This window comes from Gigantopelta aegis, chromosome 6 (genome assembly GCF_016097555.1).
Source record: "Gigantopelta aegis isolate Gae_Host chromosome 6, Gae_host_genome, whole genome shotgun sequence".
NCBI classification, from domain to species: Eukaryota; Metazoa; Mollusca; class Gastropoda; order Neomphalida; family Peltospiridae; genus Gigantopelta; species Gigantopelta aegis.
Window position 1 is genome coordinate 53994634 of NC_054704.1, and position 19404 is coordinate 54014037.

The window sequence follows — 19404 nt, forward strand, 5'->3', positions numbered from 1 at the left end:
TTGAATCGAAATGACGTCATTTTGGATATCCTTACATCAAATTAAACTAGTGCATAACGGTTTTTGTATTCTGAACGCTGGTCAGCTTTCAGTGAAAAATTACTATTGAAATGTTTTTATTTGATGACTATGAATGCATACGTCAATTATGGAGTGTCACCATAGTACGTTTGCTTAAATGTCAATAAAACTAGTGCCGTGATCTCGATTAATTTACATCTAATTTGCAAAGTTATCAAATTCTTAAAGTATGTGATCTGAAAAATATCACATACTTTGATTGCACTGAAAATATAACATATTATATGATATAATATGATATTATATATATATATATATATATATATATATATATATATATATATATATATATATATATATACCGGGTATACATAATTTATAAATTAATTAACGATTAAGGTATAAATGGATGAAGGAAGAAAAAGATAAACATATTTAAGAATACAAATATTACCATTTTTAAGATGGACATATTATGTTGCGTATATTCTTTTAAATTCAGTGTGATAGATATTTAATTTTTATATGTAATTCATTCAGAATTTTTCAAATTATATGTGGGATTTTTATCCTTTCTTTTCTTTTCTTTCTTCCTGTTTTTCCCTTTTTCTCCACCTTTTCACTCATTCTCTCATTCTCTTTTTGGTGTCTCTTTTTGTGCCCCATCACCTTTCTCTCTGTCTGGCAGGTTGGTTGGCTGGTTGACTGATTCTCTCTCTCTCTCTCTCTCTCTCTCTCTCTCTCTCTCTCTCTCTCTCTCTCTCTCTCTCTCTCTCTCTCTCTCTCTCTCTGTGTGTGTCTTTCTCAATTTATCTATCTATCTATCCCTCTCTCTGTCTCTGTCTCTGTCTCTCTCTCTCTCTCTCTCTCTCTCTCTCTCTCTCTCTCTCTCTCTCTCTCTCTCTCTCTCTCTCTCTCTCTCTCTCTCTCTCTCTCTCTCTCTCTCTCTCTCTCTCTCTCTCTCTCTCTCTCTCTCTCTCTCTCTCTCTCTCTCTCTCTCTCTCTCTATATATATATATATATATATATATATATATATATATATATATATTCTCTCTATCTATATCTCTATCTATCTCTCTATTTTTCTCACTCACTCACACTTTTCTCTATTTTACCTTATCCTTATTTCTCAAATATTTACTTACAAGACGATTTGAAGCAAATCATGTCATGTCTCATTGAGACAAATTAGTATTAATTATGTAAATCATATACGTTGACAAATGTGAGATAAAACTCGCGGGTGACCTCTAGTCACTTTGGTTAATAGATTGTCATATACAGCTGAACAGAATAATTATTGTCCTTCATGAATATTCATCAAAATACACCTAACTAACGGTTCTTGAAGCAGTAAGGTTAGTAAATGGTCATCATATTAAAGACAGTGGTCAAACTTGGTATTTCTATTTATGAGCTCGGCTGTAGTTTTATAGGCTACAAGGCAGTAAAGCCGTACGTGCTGGGGTGGGGATTCAAAACCATTGGACGATCCAAAGGGTGCATGGAAAGAAAGAAATGTTTTATTTAACGACGCACCCGACACATTTTATTTACGGTTATATGGCGTCAGACATATGGTTAAAGGGACATTCCTGAGTTTGCTGCAATTTTTAAGATGTTATCGACTAACAGAGACTTTTTAACGATTGTAATTACATATCAAATGTATTTTTCTGCATAAAATATTAGTGGCTGTATATTAAACGTGTTTCTGATCGTTCTAATATTTGTACTAGGTTAAATTTCATTTATTTCCTAAAATATTGTTTTTTCGTACGTACGAAATTATTTGAAGACAAAATCCAGTTTGGGCTTCTGAAAAATATTAAGACCAGAAACACACTGAATATACAGACACTGATATTCTAAGCAAGAAAATATATTTAATATGTAAGTTTAATCGTAGAACTATTTTATTAGTCGGAAACATCTTACAATGCAGCGAACTCAGGAATGTCCCTTTAAGGATCACACAGATTGAGAGAGGAAACCCGCTGTCGGCACTTCATGGGCTACTCTTTTCGATTAGCAGCAAGGGATCTTTTATATGCACCATCCCATAGACAGGGTAGTACATACTACGGCCTTTGATATACCAGTCATGTTGCACTGGCTGGAACGAGAAATAGCCCGATGGGCCCACCGACGGGGATGGATCCCAGACCGACCGCGCATCGAGCGAGCACATGGATGCATATCGTCTGCCAAATGTAATACAGATATATATTCAGTTTATAATAGTTCATATCGCAGTTAAAAAATTGTTCACCCCACCCTTTAAAGAAGCTACTGTATCCAATCGTAGGAGAACGTTGGTTGAAGTTTCTCAAAAAGAGGCATACGTTCATAACGTTTTCATTTATTTGTTAGTTATATTTTATGTTACTTTTATGCAACAATTAATTACATGTGATGTTTTTGGCTGTAGACGCTTTTAAAATTTTATATTTTGTAAACAAGGTCAGCTGATAATAAAGATTCTGTCTGGAATTTAATCAATAGTTTAATTATTAGTAAATAGAAACTCGATCGATATAAACATGGTTTGCACGCCCACGCACATGCGCACACACATGCATGTATGTATGTATATATATATATACACACACACATACATACATACCAGGATACATACATACATGCATACATGCATCCATACATACATACACATATATGAAATCAAAGTTTAGCCAAAAACAAATAACATGATAATATACAAAGATAAATAGGTGGATTTCCGTTAATGTAGTTGTTGTTGTTCTTCTTCTTTTTGCGGGGGTGTAGTTGTTGTAAAATCAATGTGCACATGTAAGTATTGTGACCCGAACATGACATATCAATATCTGAAGTTGAATTACGTTGTTTTATTTTATACTATCATGAAAAAAAAATAAAAAAATAGTCAAACAAAGCATATAATCAGTTTTTGTAGGGATAGAGCAGCGAATATCACGTGACGTACTTTATACATGGACTGAGGGACAGGACGTAGCCCAGTGGTAAAGCGCTCGCTCGATGCGCGGTCGGTCTGGGATCGATTCCCGTCGGTGGGCCCATTGGGCTATTTCTCGTTCCAGCTAGTGCACCACGACTGGTATATCAAAGGCAGTGGTATATACTACCCTGTCTGTGGGATGGTGCATATGAAAGATCCCTTGGTGCTAATCGAAAAGAGTAGCCCATGAAGTGGCGACAGCGGACTTCCTCCCTCAATATTTGTGTGGTCCTTAACCATATGTCTGACACTATATAACCGTAAATAAAATGTGTTGAGTGCGTCATTTAATAAAACATTTCTTTCTTTCTTTCTTTCTGACCACCAAAGATCTTGAAGGACGATTGGGGTCAGAAGTGAAATTTGAAAGTTGACGGGGTTTTTTATCAGTAAATCGCAAATTCAAACAATAAAAATGACTAAAAACAAAACAGTAACAACTGTATGATCAACAGAATAAAAAAGATTGACAGAAATAATGTTCCACAGTGATTAATTGACCTTCCTGGAAATTGTCAAAATCGAGAATGACACCCCACGCACTTGTACGGGGCAACTGCGTGATGCACGTGCAAACTATGGAATGTGTTTCTGTGTGTTGATAAACAGACCTGAATGTTCTTTACTTTTCTGTGGTCAAAACGTATGTTCGGTCTAATAGTTGATATTAACATTAATATTTCAGGTTCCCTATTTTTTTTAAGAGTATATAATAATTTATAGATTGATATATTGTCATGTCAGGAGTGGAACATGTTCAGCATCAAATTCCACATTTATAAAATTATCAGATTAGTTTTAAAATTTGTATTATGGCATTGTGTTATGCAAATAATAGCAAAAAAACCTAATGTTAGCATAATAAATTATATATAATCACTAAAGTTTTTGTTTATTTGAGGTTCTTTTGTCAAATATCTTTTATCATTAATTGCAACCCGCACTTTTGCTAAACATAAAAAAATGTGTTTGTTTACAAACGAAACTGTATATCAGAATGTATTTATAATTATGAAGTCTTATTTAAAGGGACATTCCCGAGTTTGCTGCAATTTTGAAGATGTCATCGACTAACGGAGACTTTTTAACGATTGTAATTACATATCAAATATATTTTTCTGCGTAAAATATTAGTGGCTGTATATTAAACGAGTTTCTGATCGTTCTAATATTTGTACTAGGTGAAATTTCATCGTATTTCCTAAAATATAGTTTTTTTTGTACGTACGAAAATATTTGAAGACAAAATCCTGTTTGGGCTTCTTACAAATATTAAGACGACTAGAAACACATGGAATATACAGACACTGATATTCTAAACAAGAAAATATATTTAATATGTAAGTTTAATTGCAGAAATATTGTATTAGTCGGAAATATCTTACAATGCAGCAAACTCGGGAATGTCCCTTTAATATTACTGAAATACAAAGTCCTAAACTCATATCTGAAGCTGAATGTTACACACTCGATCCTAACATGAACTATTCATACTTACAAATGGGTCCTTATATATTTTCAGCTTACTGATGAAGTGCATTTTGAATAGACAATAGCTGAGAAGAAATACAAGTTCTGGTTGCATTTTGAACAGACAATAGCAGAGAAGAGATATAAGTTCTGGTTTCATTTTGAACAGACAATAGCAGAGAAGAGATATAAGTTCTGGTTTCATTGTTTGTTAACGATCTAAACTCACTTGTTCCTTGATATTTTACTTCTTGTTTTTTTCAGCAAAGCTGCAAGATTGCTAATACAGTTTTTAAAACAATATTTAATTAATACAAGTTTCCGTAATAAATGGCACTGTGATATTCATGGTGAATAATATTCCGTAACATTCCATGTGCTGTGGCGTAGATATCAGACCAGGGCCCGTGCTTATAAACAATTTAATAGTCCAGACTCCATCTTTAACGATGTGAGAGTGAGACGTAGATATCAGGCCCGTGCTTATAAACTCCATCTTTAATGTGGGAGTAATAGTCCAGGCCCGTGCTTACAATTTAATAGTCCAGACTCCATCTTTAACGATGTGGGAGTGAGACGTAGATATCAGGCCCGTGCTTATAAACAATTTAATAGTCCAGACTCCATCTTTAACGATGTGGGAGTGAGACGTAGATATCAGGCCCGTGCTTATAAACAATTTAATAGTCCAGACTCCATCTTTAACGATGTGGGAGTGAGACGTAGATATCAGGCCCGTGCTTATAAACAATTTAATAGTCCAGACTCCATCTTTAACGATGTGAGAGTGAGACGTAGATATCAGGCCCGTGCTTATAAACAATTTAATAGTCCAGACTCCATCTTTAACGATGTGAGAGTGAGACGTAGATATCAGGCCCGTGCTTATAAACAATTTAATAGTCCAGACTCCATCTTTAACGATGTGAGAGACGAGACGTAGATATCAGGCCCGTGCTTATAAACAATTTAATAGTCCAGACTCCATCTTTAACGATGTGAGAGTGAGACGTAGATATCAGGCCCGTGCTTATAAACAATTTAATAGTCCAGACTCCATCTTTAACGATGTGGGAGTGAGACGTAGATATCAGGCCCGTGCTTATAAACAATTTAATAGTCCAGACTCCATCTTTAACGATGTGAGAGAGAGAGATATCGTAGATATCAGGCCCGTGCTTATAAACAATTTAATAGTCCAGACTCCATCTTTAACGATGTGAGAGTGAGACGTAGATATCAGGCCCGTGCTTATAAAATAGTCCAATTTAATAGTCCAGACTCCATCTTTAACGATGTGAGAGTGAGACGTAGATATCAGGCCCGTGCTTATAAACAATTTAATAGTCCAGACTCCATCTTTAACGATGTGAGAGTGAGACGTAGATATCAGGCCCGTGCTTATAAACAATTTAATAGTCCAGACTCCATCTTTAACGATGTGAGAGTGAGACGTAGATATCAGGCCCGTGCTTATAAACAATTTAATAGTCCAGACTCCATCTTTAACGATGTGAGAGAGAGACGTAGATATCAGGCCCGTGCTTATAAACAATTTAATAGTCCAGACTCCATCTTTAACGATGTGAGAGAGAGACGTAGATATCAGGCCCGTGCTTATAAACAATTTAATAGTCCAGACTCCATCTTTAACGATGTGAGAGAGAGACGTAGATATCAGGCCCGTGCTTATAAACAATTTAATAGTCCAGACTCCATCTTTAACGATGTGAGAGAGAGACGTAGATATCAGGCCCGTGCTTATAAACAATTTAATAGTCCAGACTCCATCTTTAACGATGTGAGAGAGAGACGTAGATATCAGGCCCGTGCTTATAAACAATTTAATAGTCCAGACTCCATCTTTAACGATGTGAGAGTGAGACGTAGATATCAGGCCCGTGCTTATAAACAATTTAATAGTCCAGACTCCATCTTTAATAGTCGATCCATCTTTAACGATGTGAGAGAGAGACGTAGATATCAGGCCCGTGCTTATAAACAATTTAATAGTCCAGACTCCATCTTTAATGACGTAGATATCAGGCCCGTGCTTATAAACAATTTAATAGTCCAGACTCCATCTTTAACGATGTGAGAGAGAGACGTAGATATCAGGCCCGTGCTTATAAACAATTTAATAGTCCAGACTCCATCTTTAACGATGTGAGAGTGAGACGTAGATATCAGGCCCGTGCTTATAAACAATTTAATAGTCCAGACTCCATCTTTAACGATGTGAGAGAGAGACGTAGATATCAGGCCCGTGCTTATAAACAATTTAATAGTCCAGACTCCATCTTTAACGATGTGAGAGAGAGACGTAGATATCAGGCCCGTGCTTATAAACAATTTAATAGTCCAGACTCCATCTTTAACGATGTGAGAGAGAGACGTAGATATCAGGCCCGTGCTTATAAACAATTTAATAGTCCAGACTCCATCTTTAACGATGTGAGAGTGAGACGTAGATATCAGGCCCGTGCTTATAAACAATTTAATAGTCCAGACTCCATCTTTAACGATGTGTGGAGAGAGACGTAGATATCAGGCCCGTGCTTATAAACAATTTAATAGTCCAGACTCCATCTTTAACGATGTGAGAGTGAGACGTAGATATCAGGCCCGTGCTTATAAACAATTTAATAGTCCAGACTCCATCTTTAACGATGTGAGAGTAGAGACGTAGATATCAGGCCCGTGCTTATAAACAATTTAATAGTCCAGACTCCATCTTTAACGATGTGAGAGTGAGACGTAGATATCAGGCCCGTGCTTATAAACAATTTAATAGTCCAGACTCCATCTTTAACGATGTGAGAGTGAGACGTAGATATCAGGCCCGTGCTTATAAACAATTTAATAGTCCAGACTCCATCTTTAACGATGTGAGAGAGAGACGTAGATATCAGGCCCGTGCTTATAAACAATTTAATAGTCCAGACTCCATCTTTAACGATGTGGGAGTGAGACGTAGATATCAGGCCCGTGCTTATAAACAAGACTTTAATAGTCCAGACTCCATCTTTAACGATGTGAGAGTGAGACGTAGATATCAGGCCCGTGCTTATAAACAATTTAATAGTCCAGACTCCATCTTTAACGATGTGAGAGAGAGACGTAGATATCAGGCCCGTGCTTATAAACAATTTAATAGTCCAGACTCCATCTTTAACGATGTGGGAGTGAGACGTAGATATCAGGCCCGTGCTTATAAACAATTTAATAGTCCAGACTCCATCTTTAACGATGTGGGAGTGAGACGTAGATATCAGGCCCGTGCTTATAAACAATTTAATAGTCCAGACTCCATCTTTAACGATGTGGAGAGAGAGACGTAGATATCAGGCCCGTGCTTATAAACAATTTAATAGTCCAGACTCCATCTTTAACGATGTGAGAGTGAGACGTAGATATCAGGCCCGTGCTTATAAACAATTTAATAGTCCAGACTCCATCTTTAACGATGTGAGAGAGAGACGTAGATATCAGGCCCGTGCTTATAAACAATTTAATAGTCCAGACTCCATCTTTAACGATGTGAGAGTGAGACGTAGATATCAGGCCCGTGCTTATAAACAATTTAATAGCTTATAAACAATTTAATAGTCCAGACTCCATCTTTAACGATGTGAGAGAGAGACGTAGATATCAGGCCCGTGCTTATAAACAATTTAATAGTCCAGACTCCATCTTTAACGATAAGAGAGACGTAGATATCAGGCCCGTGCTTATAAACAATTTAATAGTCCAGACTCCATCTTTAACGATGAGAGAGACGTAGATATCAGGCCCGTGCTTATAAACAATTTAATAGTCCAGACTCCATCTTTAACGATGTGAGAGAGACGTAGATATCAGGCCCGTGCTTATAAACAATTTAATAGTCCAGACTCCATCTTTAACGATGTGAGAGAGAGACGTAGATATCAGGCCCGTGCTTATAAACAATTTAATAGTCCAGACTCCATCTTTAACGATGTGAGAGAGAGACGTAGATATCAGGCCCGTGCTTATAAACAATTTAATAGTCCAGACTCCATCTTTAACGATGTGAGAGAGAGACGTAGATATCAGGCCCGTGCTTATAAACAATTTAATAGTCCAGACTCCATCTTTAACGATGTGAGAGTGAGACGTAGATATCAGGCCCGTGCTTATAAACAATTTAATAGTCCAGACTCCATCTTTAACGATGTGAGAGAGAGACGTAGATATCAGGCCCGTGCTTATAAACAATTTAAAAGTCCAGACTCCATCTTAACGATAGTGAGACGTAGATATCAGGCCCGTGCTTATAAACAATTTAATAGTCCAGACTCCATCTTTAACGATGTGAGAGTGAGACGTAGATATCAGGCCCGTGCTTATAAACAATTTAATAGTCCAGACTCCATCTTTAACGATGTGAGAGTGAGACGTAGATATCAGGCCCGTGCTTATAAACAATTTAATAGTCCAGACTCCATCTTTAACGATGTGAGAGAGAGACGTAGATATCAGGCCCGTGCTTATAAACAATTTAATAGTCCAGACTCCATCTTTAACGATGTGAGAGAGAGACGTAGATATCAGGCCCGTGCTTATAAACAATTTAATAGTCCAGACTCCATCTTTAACGATGTGAGAGAGAGACGTGAGACGTAGATATCAGGCCCGTGCTTATAAACAATTTAATAGTCCAGACTCCATCTTTAATGATGTGAGAGAGAGACGTAGATATCAGGCCCGTGCTTATAAACAATTTAATAGTCCAGACTCCATCTTTAATGATGTGAGAGAGAGACGTAGATATCAGGCCCGTGCTTATAAACAATTTAATAGTCCAGACTCCATCTTTAACGATGTGAGAGTGAGACGTAGATATCAGGCCCGTGCTTATAAACAATTTAATAGTCCAGACTCCATCTTTAACAATGTGGGAGTGAGACGTAGATATCAGGCCCGTGCTTATAAACAATTTAATAGTCCAGACTCCATCTTTAACGATGTGAGAGAGAGACGTAGATATCAGGCCCGTGCTTATAAACAATTTAATAGTCCAGACTCCATCTTTAACGATGTGGGAGTGAGACGTAGATATCAGGCCCGTGCTTATAAACAATTTAATAGTCCAGACTCCATCTTTAACGATGTGAGAGTGAGACGTAGATATCAGGCCCGTGCTTATAAACAATTTAATAGTCCAGACTCCATCTTTAACGATGTGGGAGTGAGACGTAGATATCAGGCCCGTGCTTATAAACAATTTAATAGTCCAGACTCCATCTTTAACGATGTGAGAGTGAGACGTAGATATCAGGCCCGTGCTTATAAACAATTTAATAGTCCAGACTCCATCTTTAACGATGTGAGAGAGAGACGTAGATATCAGGCCCGTGCTTATAAACAATTTAAAAGTCCAGACTCCATCTTATAAACAATTTAATAGTCCAGACTCCATCTTTAACGATGTGAGAGTGAGACGTAGATATCAGGCCCGTGCTTATAAACAATTTAATAGTCCAGACTCCATCTTTAACGATGTGGGAGTGAGACGTAGATATCAGGCCCGTGCTTATAAACAATTTAATAGTCCAGACTCCATCTTTAACGATGTGGGAGTGAGACGTAGATATCAGGCCCGTGCTTATAAACAATTTAATAGTCCAGACTCCATCTTTAACGATGTGGGAGTGAGACGTAGATATCAGGCCCGTGCTTATAAACAATTTAATAGTCCAGACTCCATCTTTAACGATGTGAGAGAGAGACGTAGATATCAGGCCCGTGCTTATAAACAATTTAATAGTCCAGACTCCATCTTTAACGATGTGGGAGTGAGACGTAGATATCAGGCCCGTGCTTATAAACAATTTAATCGTCCAGACTCCATCTTTAATAATGTGGGAGTGAGACGTAGCCCAGTGGTAAAACGTTCGCTTGGTGCGCGGTCGGTTTGGGATCGATCCCCGTCAGTGGGCCCATTGGGCTATTTCTCGTGGTATGTGCTATCCTGTCTACGGGATGGTGCATATAAAAGATCCCTTGCAGCTAATCGGAAAGAGTAGCCCATGTAGTGGCGACAGTGGGTTTCCTCTCAAAATCTGTGTGGTCCTTAACCATATGTCTGACGCCATATAACCGTAAAAAAATGTGTTGAGTGCGTCGTTAAATAAAACATTTCTTTCTTTCGTATATGGTGTTACACTGAAAGAGACATTCCTGAGTTTGCTACATTGTAAGATGTTTCCGACTAATAAAATATTTCTACGATTAAACTTACATATTAAATATATTTTCTTGTCTAGAATATCAGTGTCTCTATATTTAATGTGTTTCTGGTCGTCTAAATATTTGTAAAAAGCCCAAACTGGATGTTTGTCTTCAAATAATTTCGTACGTACGAAAAATATATATTAAGAAATAAAATGAAATTTAATTTAGTACAAATATTAGAACGATCAGAAACACGTTTAATATACATCCACTAATATATTATGCAGAAAAATATATTTGATGTAATTTCAATCGTTAAAAAGTCTCTGTTAGTCGATAACATCTTACACATTGCAGCAAACGATCTTTGTGTCACACAAAAGAACCATTTTTATGTTCATCTTTTATTCTTTTCTTTTTTTTTTCTTTTTTTTCTTTTTCTACCTATCTATCTCTCGATCTTTTCATCTTTCCATCCATGTATCCATCCATCTATCTACGGATCTATATATCTCTTCTTTTTCGATTTTTAAAAAAGTTCATTTTCGTCAGTTTGTCAATGGGTCAGTTTGTTAATCAGTTAGTTCTTCCGTCTTAACCTCTGTGAATTATTTATATAAAGAACACCAACGGGAACCAGAAGTCAGGGTTATGATTAGTTTGCAAGTGTCCCAGCCTGTAAATGATAAACGGTATATCAACCTGTAATTATTCTGAATCTCAGTGCATGTAATTCTTTTTTTCAAAAAACAAACTAAATTTAATGTTACAACCCAAAATTATACTCGCGTTTCTTTTGGTGTTAAAAATATTGTAGTTAGCGACAAAACTGGCTTGCTGACTGACTGGGTGACTGGATGGCTAGATGGCTGGCTGACTGACTGACTGACTGGGTGGCTGACGACTAGCTGGCTGGCTGGCTGACTGACTGATTGACTGGCGGAATGACTGGCTTACTGACTGACTGACTCGCGGACTGATTTACTGACTGACGGACGGACGGACTGGCTTGCGGACTGGCTTACTTACTGACTGACTGGCGGACTTGCTTACTGACTGGCGGACTGACTGACTGGCGGACTGACTGATGGATAACTGGCTGTCTGGTTGGTTAGTCGGCTGGTTTGCTGGCTGGCCTTTTAGTTCGTTTTAACTTTTAACTCTACTGTCATGTTACACAATGTAACAACACAATGCAACCATGGTTCAGTATTCGATAGCATTGCGTGAGTAAACACGCCGTAATTCACTCTAATTTGACAATTATAAGGTGAAACACACGATCAATGTGCGGCACACGACCGACACGGTCTCGCTGTTGTACTAACCCCGCCCCTGTCAGTCCCTTCCATTGTTCAGAGTTTCACATCTGTTAGATATCGCCGGTGCAACTGAACCGCCCCTCAGTAAAACCCGTTATGATAGATTCGGGCCACTTGAGGTCAAACACAGCAAATTAATAGATTTTCAGTTTTGTCTCGTCAAAACAAAACATATTTTAAGATTAATTCAGTGGCATTATTTTAATGAGATGGCATGCACTAAATGTTGTTGTTGTCGGTGTTGCTTCTTTAAAGTAAAGAAAGAGACTTTGAGTCTTTATGTTCGCTTAAATGCGAAAATGGAGAAGAAAACAAATAACAGAGAACAATTTAATTTTTAGGTTCGACTGGAATCGGAGAGAATCGGGGTTGTGAAATCTTACGTAATGCATTTGAGGACATGTGGGGCGGGACGTAGCCCAGTGGTAAAGCGTTCGCTTGATGTGCGGTCGGTCTGGGGTCGATCCCTGTCGGTGGGTCCACTGGGCTATTTCTCGTTCCAGCCAATGCACCACGACTGGCATATCAAAGACCGTGGTATGTGATACCCTGTCTATGGGATGGTGCATATAAAGATCCCTTGCTACTAATGGAAAATTGTAGCGGGTTTCCTCTCTAAGACTATATGTCAAAAATTACCAAATGCTTGACATCCAATAGCCGATGGTTCATAAATTAATGTGCTCTAGTGGTGTCGTTAAACAAACGAAACTAAGTACATTTTTCACGAAACCTTCAAGTCTTTGATATCAAATGCATGAAGAATAGTTAAAACTGCATAAGGTATGTGCTGGAGGGTTGCATGTAGCAGCTTAGTAATGTCGTCTGTGGGATTTGATTTGATTAAGTTGTCTTGTTGTTGTTGATGTTTTTTGTGGCTGTTTTTGTTGTTATGGTTGTGGTTGTTTCTTTCTTTTGAGATTTCTGAAAAGCTATGAATAGTTTAAAGGAAAACTTCTTCAAAATACACTACTAATCATAGATGGTTTCTCTTTTTGAACAAAAACACAGACTAGATTTATAAATAAAAGAACATGGTTCATTATGAACTATAATAAATGATATTTTTCTTTTGTTTTGGGGCACAGGATTGAACCCCCCTCTCCAACTTTCTCTGTGAAAATTGGGTTATTTTTCATTCCATGAAAGTTTGCAAAAGATTGTTGTATGTGCTTTTCTTTTTGTAAGGAAATTGCATATAAAAGACCCTTTGCTGTTATCGTACTGTGTCACTTTACTGTATGCCAGATATCGAAAGAGTCCGATTAAACAATGAGCTGTTTGACATCCAATAGTCGATGATTAATAAATCAATGTGCTCTTGTGGTGTCGTTAAACAAAACTAACTTTAACTTTTGTTTATCCGTTGTGTTGTTGTTGGTGTTTTGGTTTCTGTTTCTTTTCTTTTTCTTTTTTAAGGATGGGGGTTCGGGGGGGGGGGGGGGTTCTCTTTTTTTTCTTTTTTGAAAATACATGTACATGTATATGATCTCAATAGTTGCATAACTCAGATTGTTCATGTGTAACAGGCTATTCCTCCTGGAAATATCGTATTTTCTACCGGTTGTCACATTGTGACGAGGTGAACTGAACTGATTGATGATTGGGGGCGGAACATAGCCAGGGGTAAAGCGCTCGCTTTATGCGATGTCGGTCTAGGATCGATCCCCGTCGGAGGGCCTATTTGGGCTATTTCTCGTTTCAGCCAGTGCACCACGACTGGTATATCAAAGGCCGTAGTATGTACTATCCTGTCTGTGGGATCATGCATATAAAAGATCCCTTGCTACTAATGGAAAAATGTAGCGAGTTTCTTCTCTAAGACTAAATGTCAAAATTACCAAATGTTTGACATCCAATAGCCGATGATTAATAAAACAATGTGCTTTAGTGGTGTTTTAACAAAATTTTAACAACAACCAACGAATCTTTTACTGTTTGATGTTTCGTATAATTTTGTGATATTGATAAAAAATCATTTTTTTGAGTATTTACCGGTTATAACAGGTGTATTACTAAAACATGCTGGGATCCCCTATTCACGTTTCAGTCTAGAACAATACTAGGCAAGTGAAATAACAAACTACATGTCCATGTTGATGTCAAATTACAGTATTTGTTCCATATAGGTGACCTGTGGTCACTTCATAGGAAACTTTATATCATTTATTTCAGCTTACTTTTATGTTTATATGCAATGAAGGTTTAGGTACGCTGTCCTTTGCGTACATTGACTATCTGTCCATAGGTGTTAAATAGAGAATAATACATGAGTGGCCGTTAGATACCATTTATCTCACAACGAGTTGTTTTAAAATGTATCTAACGAAGGAAAGCGAGTTTGATACGTTTTCAAACAACGAGTTTTAACTGACTTTGTAGAACAGGATGTATTCTGGTAGGCAATAAATAACCCCAAAAGTTCTAAACAAAGATCAGGGTTACTGTGCGCTTTATAGCAACTTCACATACGCCATTTCAATAACAACTGAAAACTGGGTGCTGCATTTTCAATGGCGTTCAATATTTTATACGTACAGTGGATTCTTGTCTAAACTATATTTCAGGTGGGACTGACGAAATGAGCGGCCGGTATACACAGAGTGCTGGATTAGACAGGGGTTACCCAAGCTATTGTTACTGGACAGGACTTTGAGATCTTGGCGGTAGAAATATGGTTTACAGGTTTAGACAGAGTTCACTGCATGTGTAGCGTACTTTCTATCGCAGTGTTTGTTAATCACCTTAAATGGAGCACCGATGGCGTTAAAGTGAATCAGTTCTGTTCGGTTCGGGGTGGGGGTGTGGGAACTGAGGTACTTGAGTCGTAGAATCGAACCACCTCAGTAGACACGTTCTCCCAACCAGTGCCCCATGACTGGTATATCAAAGACTGTGGTATGTAGTGTTATGTCTATTGTGTCGTTAAACTTTTTAACTGTTTTGTTCTTAATGTTTTGCCTTTACCATAGTTTGTTACCCAATAGCCGATGTATTTTTCGTGCTGGTGTGTCGTTAAGTATATGAAGAATTCAGGCGCAAAACGCGATATAAACCATTTTCTTTCTTCTTTTTTTAGTTAAAGCCATTATTGTATGTCAGTATTGCTAATTGTAGGCCCGCTGATTTGCCGCAAAATGCGATTGATCCTTATGAAATTGTTATCAAAACGCGATATACGCCAATTAAAACAATCACTTTTGCTGAAAATGAATTTTTTTTGTTGATATATCGCGTTTTGCGCCTAAACTCTTCATATATTCTATTCTATTCTGTTTTGTTCTGTCCTGCAGAATAGTTATTAATAGTGGTTAGTGAGCCTCGTACTTCCACACAAAGCTATGCAGTCAGTCTTGGCTGAAGCTCATCCCGAGATCCGAACCCAGACCCTGCCAGCTTTGAACCTGATAGCTCAATCCCTGTGCAGCTTCCGTGTAGGTTTTCCTCGTGAGTGGCTAATACAGTACACATTCTTCAGTTTCCCGAAAATATATCACCGGTCTAGAGGTAATCCGCTGTCAATTACTTGTTTCGGTTATGAACGAGAAGTATTTAATATGTACTTTCCAACATTCCACGATTTTCTTTAATTTATAGCATGTAACAGCAACAGATTAGCAGCGGCAGTAGCAGTATCAATACTAACAACAGCGGCAGCAGTGAAAATAGCAGTAGCAGCAGTATCAACAACAATAACAATAGTAGTTACTGACGTAGCAGCAGTATTTAATGTGTCGTTAAAATCTTACAAGTATCACTAGCATGTTGAAGAGCATCATCATCATCACCATCACCATCATCATCACCATCACGACCATCCTTGTGATAGTATTCAAACTCATAACTGCGCTTAACTAATGGTAATAATCTGCTATACTAAAAAATCATTTCACATAACGTTTTTTTTGTTTGTTGTTGAACAGACTGGGGTTGAAATTGCAAGCACACACAGAAAGTAATTGGAACTTTCAGATGGTTTCGTTTGCAAACACTGCTAGCGTTATTCGCAGACTCGGGTGTTAATTTCTGCAAGTGCGATGTCCATTAGTGCCACAATTCAAAGAGATATGTCCGGCATTAAAATATGCGCAGCTTAACACTGCAAATGAAATGACCCTTTTAAAATCTCCATAAACACATTACGGTGTCGGGGGAGGCCCTTCCGCCACAATGTCAAATGCAAAGCAAGACCTTAAGCAAACTTGTTCGGTCATACTGAATGTAAAAGAAGCAATTAGAACCGCGGGCAGAAATGGTCAAACGATGAACTTGTTACTACATCATCGCGCGCGCAAATATTTACATTAGGCACGTTCGACGCGCGCGCTGGCGTTGCTGCAAACATGGCGCACCTGTCTGGGGGAACATGGCGGTAAATGAAGACTCGGTCTTCAGACGGAGACTTATTAGTGAGTTGATTCCCTTCAAGATGGGTTGTTTAACTTGGAGAGCGCCTCAAAGCCTCCATATCAGATCTGTTTTAGTGAGCAAACACGCGACGCCGCGATCGCCTCGCTGCGGCGATATCCAATATTCCGGCGACAGGACAAGCGTGTTTTGAGAACCAAATTCTGTTTGTGTTCAGTTATTGGTTTTCGGGGCTTGTTGGCCATTCTCCTTGACTCTGGTCTGCGACGAGTCAAACGCCCATCTGTCCCCATCAACCAAATCTTCTCTTGGCTTTTTTGTTTTTTGTTGCTGAACATTGATTGCTTATTTTTCTTTTGACTCTTGTTTGGTTAGGGAAGAGACGATCCTGTTTCGTCAGTAATTTCCACATTGAAAATAACAATATAGTATGATTTATTTTTTATTTATTACAAATAGATGGAGCAATGGTGAGGATTTAACGACCCCTCAAAAAGTTAAACTACGTTTGCTCTCTCTCTCTCTCTCTCTCTCTCTCTCTCTCTCTCTCTCTTTATATGGTGCAGATATTCGTTGGACACCTAATAGTAATGTCTGTCGTTTACATTAATGTGTATAATTGTATTTATAAAACAAAATATATGTCTGAGGATGTTGGTTTGTTGAACTCACCACTTAAGTCTCTAACCGCTGTATTTGTGTCCTGGTGTGTGGCTTTGAACCTCAGTGGGTGTATAGCACACTAGTGATGTGTATGCCTAGAGCCATTATACAAATTGCAAACCATTATTAACTATTACCCACTATCCTGAAAACACAGCTTAAACAGGACTACGAGCTTGAATCCCATTACAATATAAACACGAACATAAATTAAAATTAAACTTTCAACGGTTTAACGATAATTAAAGTGGCAGATTTACTGGCTTGTAGATGATCATCACTATCCTCATTGCAATCATGATTTGTATTTCTGAAGTTCCTATAATAACTAAAGAAACTGGCTTCGGTTTGCCGGTTATTGCTCACGTCAGTGCATGCGGAACGGACGCTTTCCCCAAATATTAATTAGTGTCGGTAGCCGTCTGCCTCGACGGGACGGCAAATGGAATAATCGCCAGAAGTCCCAAGGCACACGGGAGCAACGGAGAGCAATTGTTTGCCCGAAAAGACAATCGACTAATTCACTTTTTACATCTGAATCGATGGCATAATTGATGTAATTCATTTAACATTATTCAAACTCCGAAGCCTAACATTTGTTGATGTGAATCTTTGATTTACAATTATGAGAATTCCGGATGCCCAGTTTTTATATCGGTTTAATCTTCCTAATTGCATGTCCCACTTTAAGACCGACCACCACCATCCAATTGCGATTTGAAAAATTAAACGGCGCACTTATTAAGTATTGATCAGCCTGAAGCCGCGGATGCATGCTATAATAATTTTCAATCGCGCCTCTCACCTCGAACAAATGGCCATTTTAGAAGTATTTTGCAATCACACATTCAGAAGTGAGATTGGAGTAGCGCGGGGAATTCAGCGGATCTCGAGCACCACCAGAAGTGAGAAATGGAGTCACTTCCTGCAATGAAGAATCGCCCCTCCAGCGCTGAAGAATTCTCTTGTTTATCTAGCTCGTGCAAACTTAAACAAGAGCGCGTGGCGCGACCGGTTAGTTGCCCAACGGGAATGACCAAAAGAGAAAAGAAGGATCGGTGAAGATGGACTCTGAATGAAACCCGACAAACAGAGGCATTTGGCGCCGACTGTAATACAGGAAATATAATGATGTTTCTATGCAATGCTGCACAAAGGGATTTGTTTGAGCTTGTAATTATTAAAGGCCTTCAATGTATTGGCCGACCGTTTCTGTTTGCCTTCTGATTGTATTTACATTTCACCAGTGTCGTAGAAAACATGGGAGGGCGCAACGTAGCACAAGGATCCAACGTCCCAAAAATATCTCTATAAGCATTAAATTTCGTCGTTAAAATTTAATCCCCCAATAATGTTAAATAAAAATAGGCTAAGTTGTTTGCCTTGTCTTTTTTTCAATAATTGCGTCAATGTATCGATCTTCTGTTAATGCATGTTTAACTGTTAGTTGTAAGAAACATTATTATGAGCATTACACCCACTGAGGTAAACGGTAAACGTCTATACATACTCTCTGTTTTTTCTCTCCCATTCCCGATTTGACTGTCTCTCTCTCTCTCTCTCTCTCTCTCTCTCCTCTCTCTCTCTCTCTATATCACACTCTCTCACTCTCTCTCTCTTTCCTGTCTCTACTCTGTCCCGATGCCCAACCTCCTTAGTTCTGTCTTTTCGTTTACTCTTTCTGTGTCTCATTCTCTCTCTCTACTCTCTCTCTCTCTCTCTCCTCTCTCTCTCTCTCTCTCTCTGTCTTCAGTACTCTGGTCTGCCCTTCTGTCTTTCGTTTAATATTTTGTGTATCATTCTCTCTCTCTCTACTTGATACAGCTCTCTCTCTCTCCTCATCTCTCTCTCTCTCTGTCTTAATGTCTGTACTGCCCTTCTGTCTTTTCGTTTACTCTTTCTGTGTCATACTTCTATCTCTTCTCTCTCTCTCTCTCTCCTCTACTCTATCTCTCTCTCTTATCTCTCTCTCTCTCTCTCTGTCTTCACCTGGAGCTGTCTATGCCATTCTGGCTTTCTGTGAGTTTACTTTCTGTTCTCTCTCTCTTCTTATCTCTCTCTCTCTCCATCTCTCTCTCTCTCTTCTCTCTCTCTATCTTCTCCTTCTCTCTCTCTATCTCTCTCTCTCTCTCTCGGCTCTCGCTCCTTCTCTTACTCACCCCCTCCCTCCCTCTCTGTCATCATCATCATCATCACACACAACTTTGACAGTTAGGTTAATCTGATTTGTTTTGTATCATTCCTTTTTAATTACTCCTTCGTGGGTTTAACTGTTTGCTTGTCTTTTGTCGTGGTATTTGTTTTATGATGTGCGTGAATAGTTTTCTCTTTTTCGACTGCATTTTTCTTCATTACGTTCAG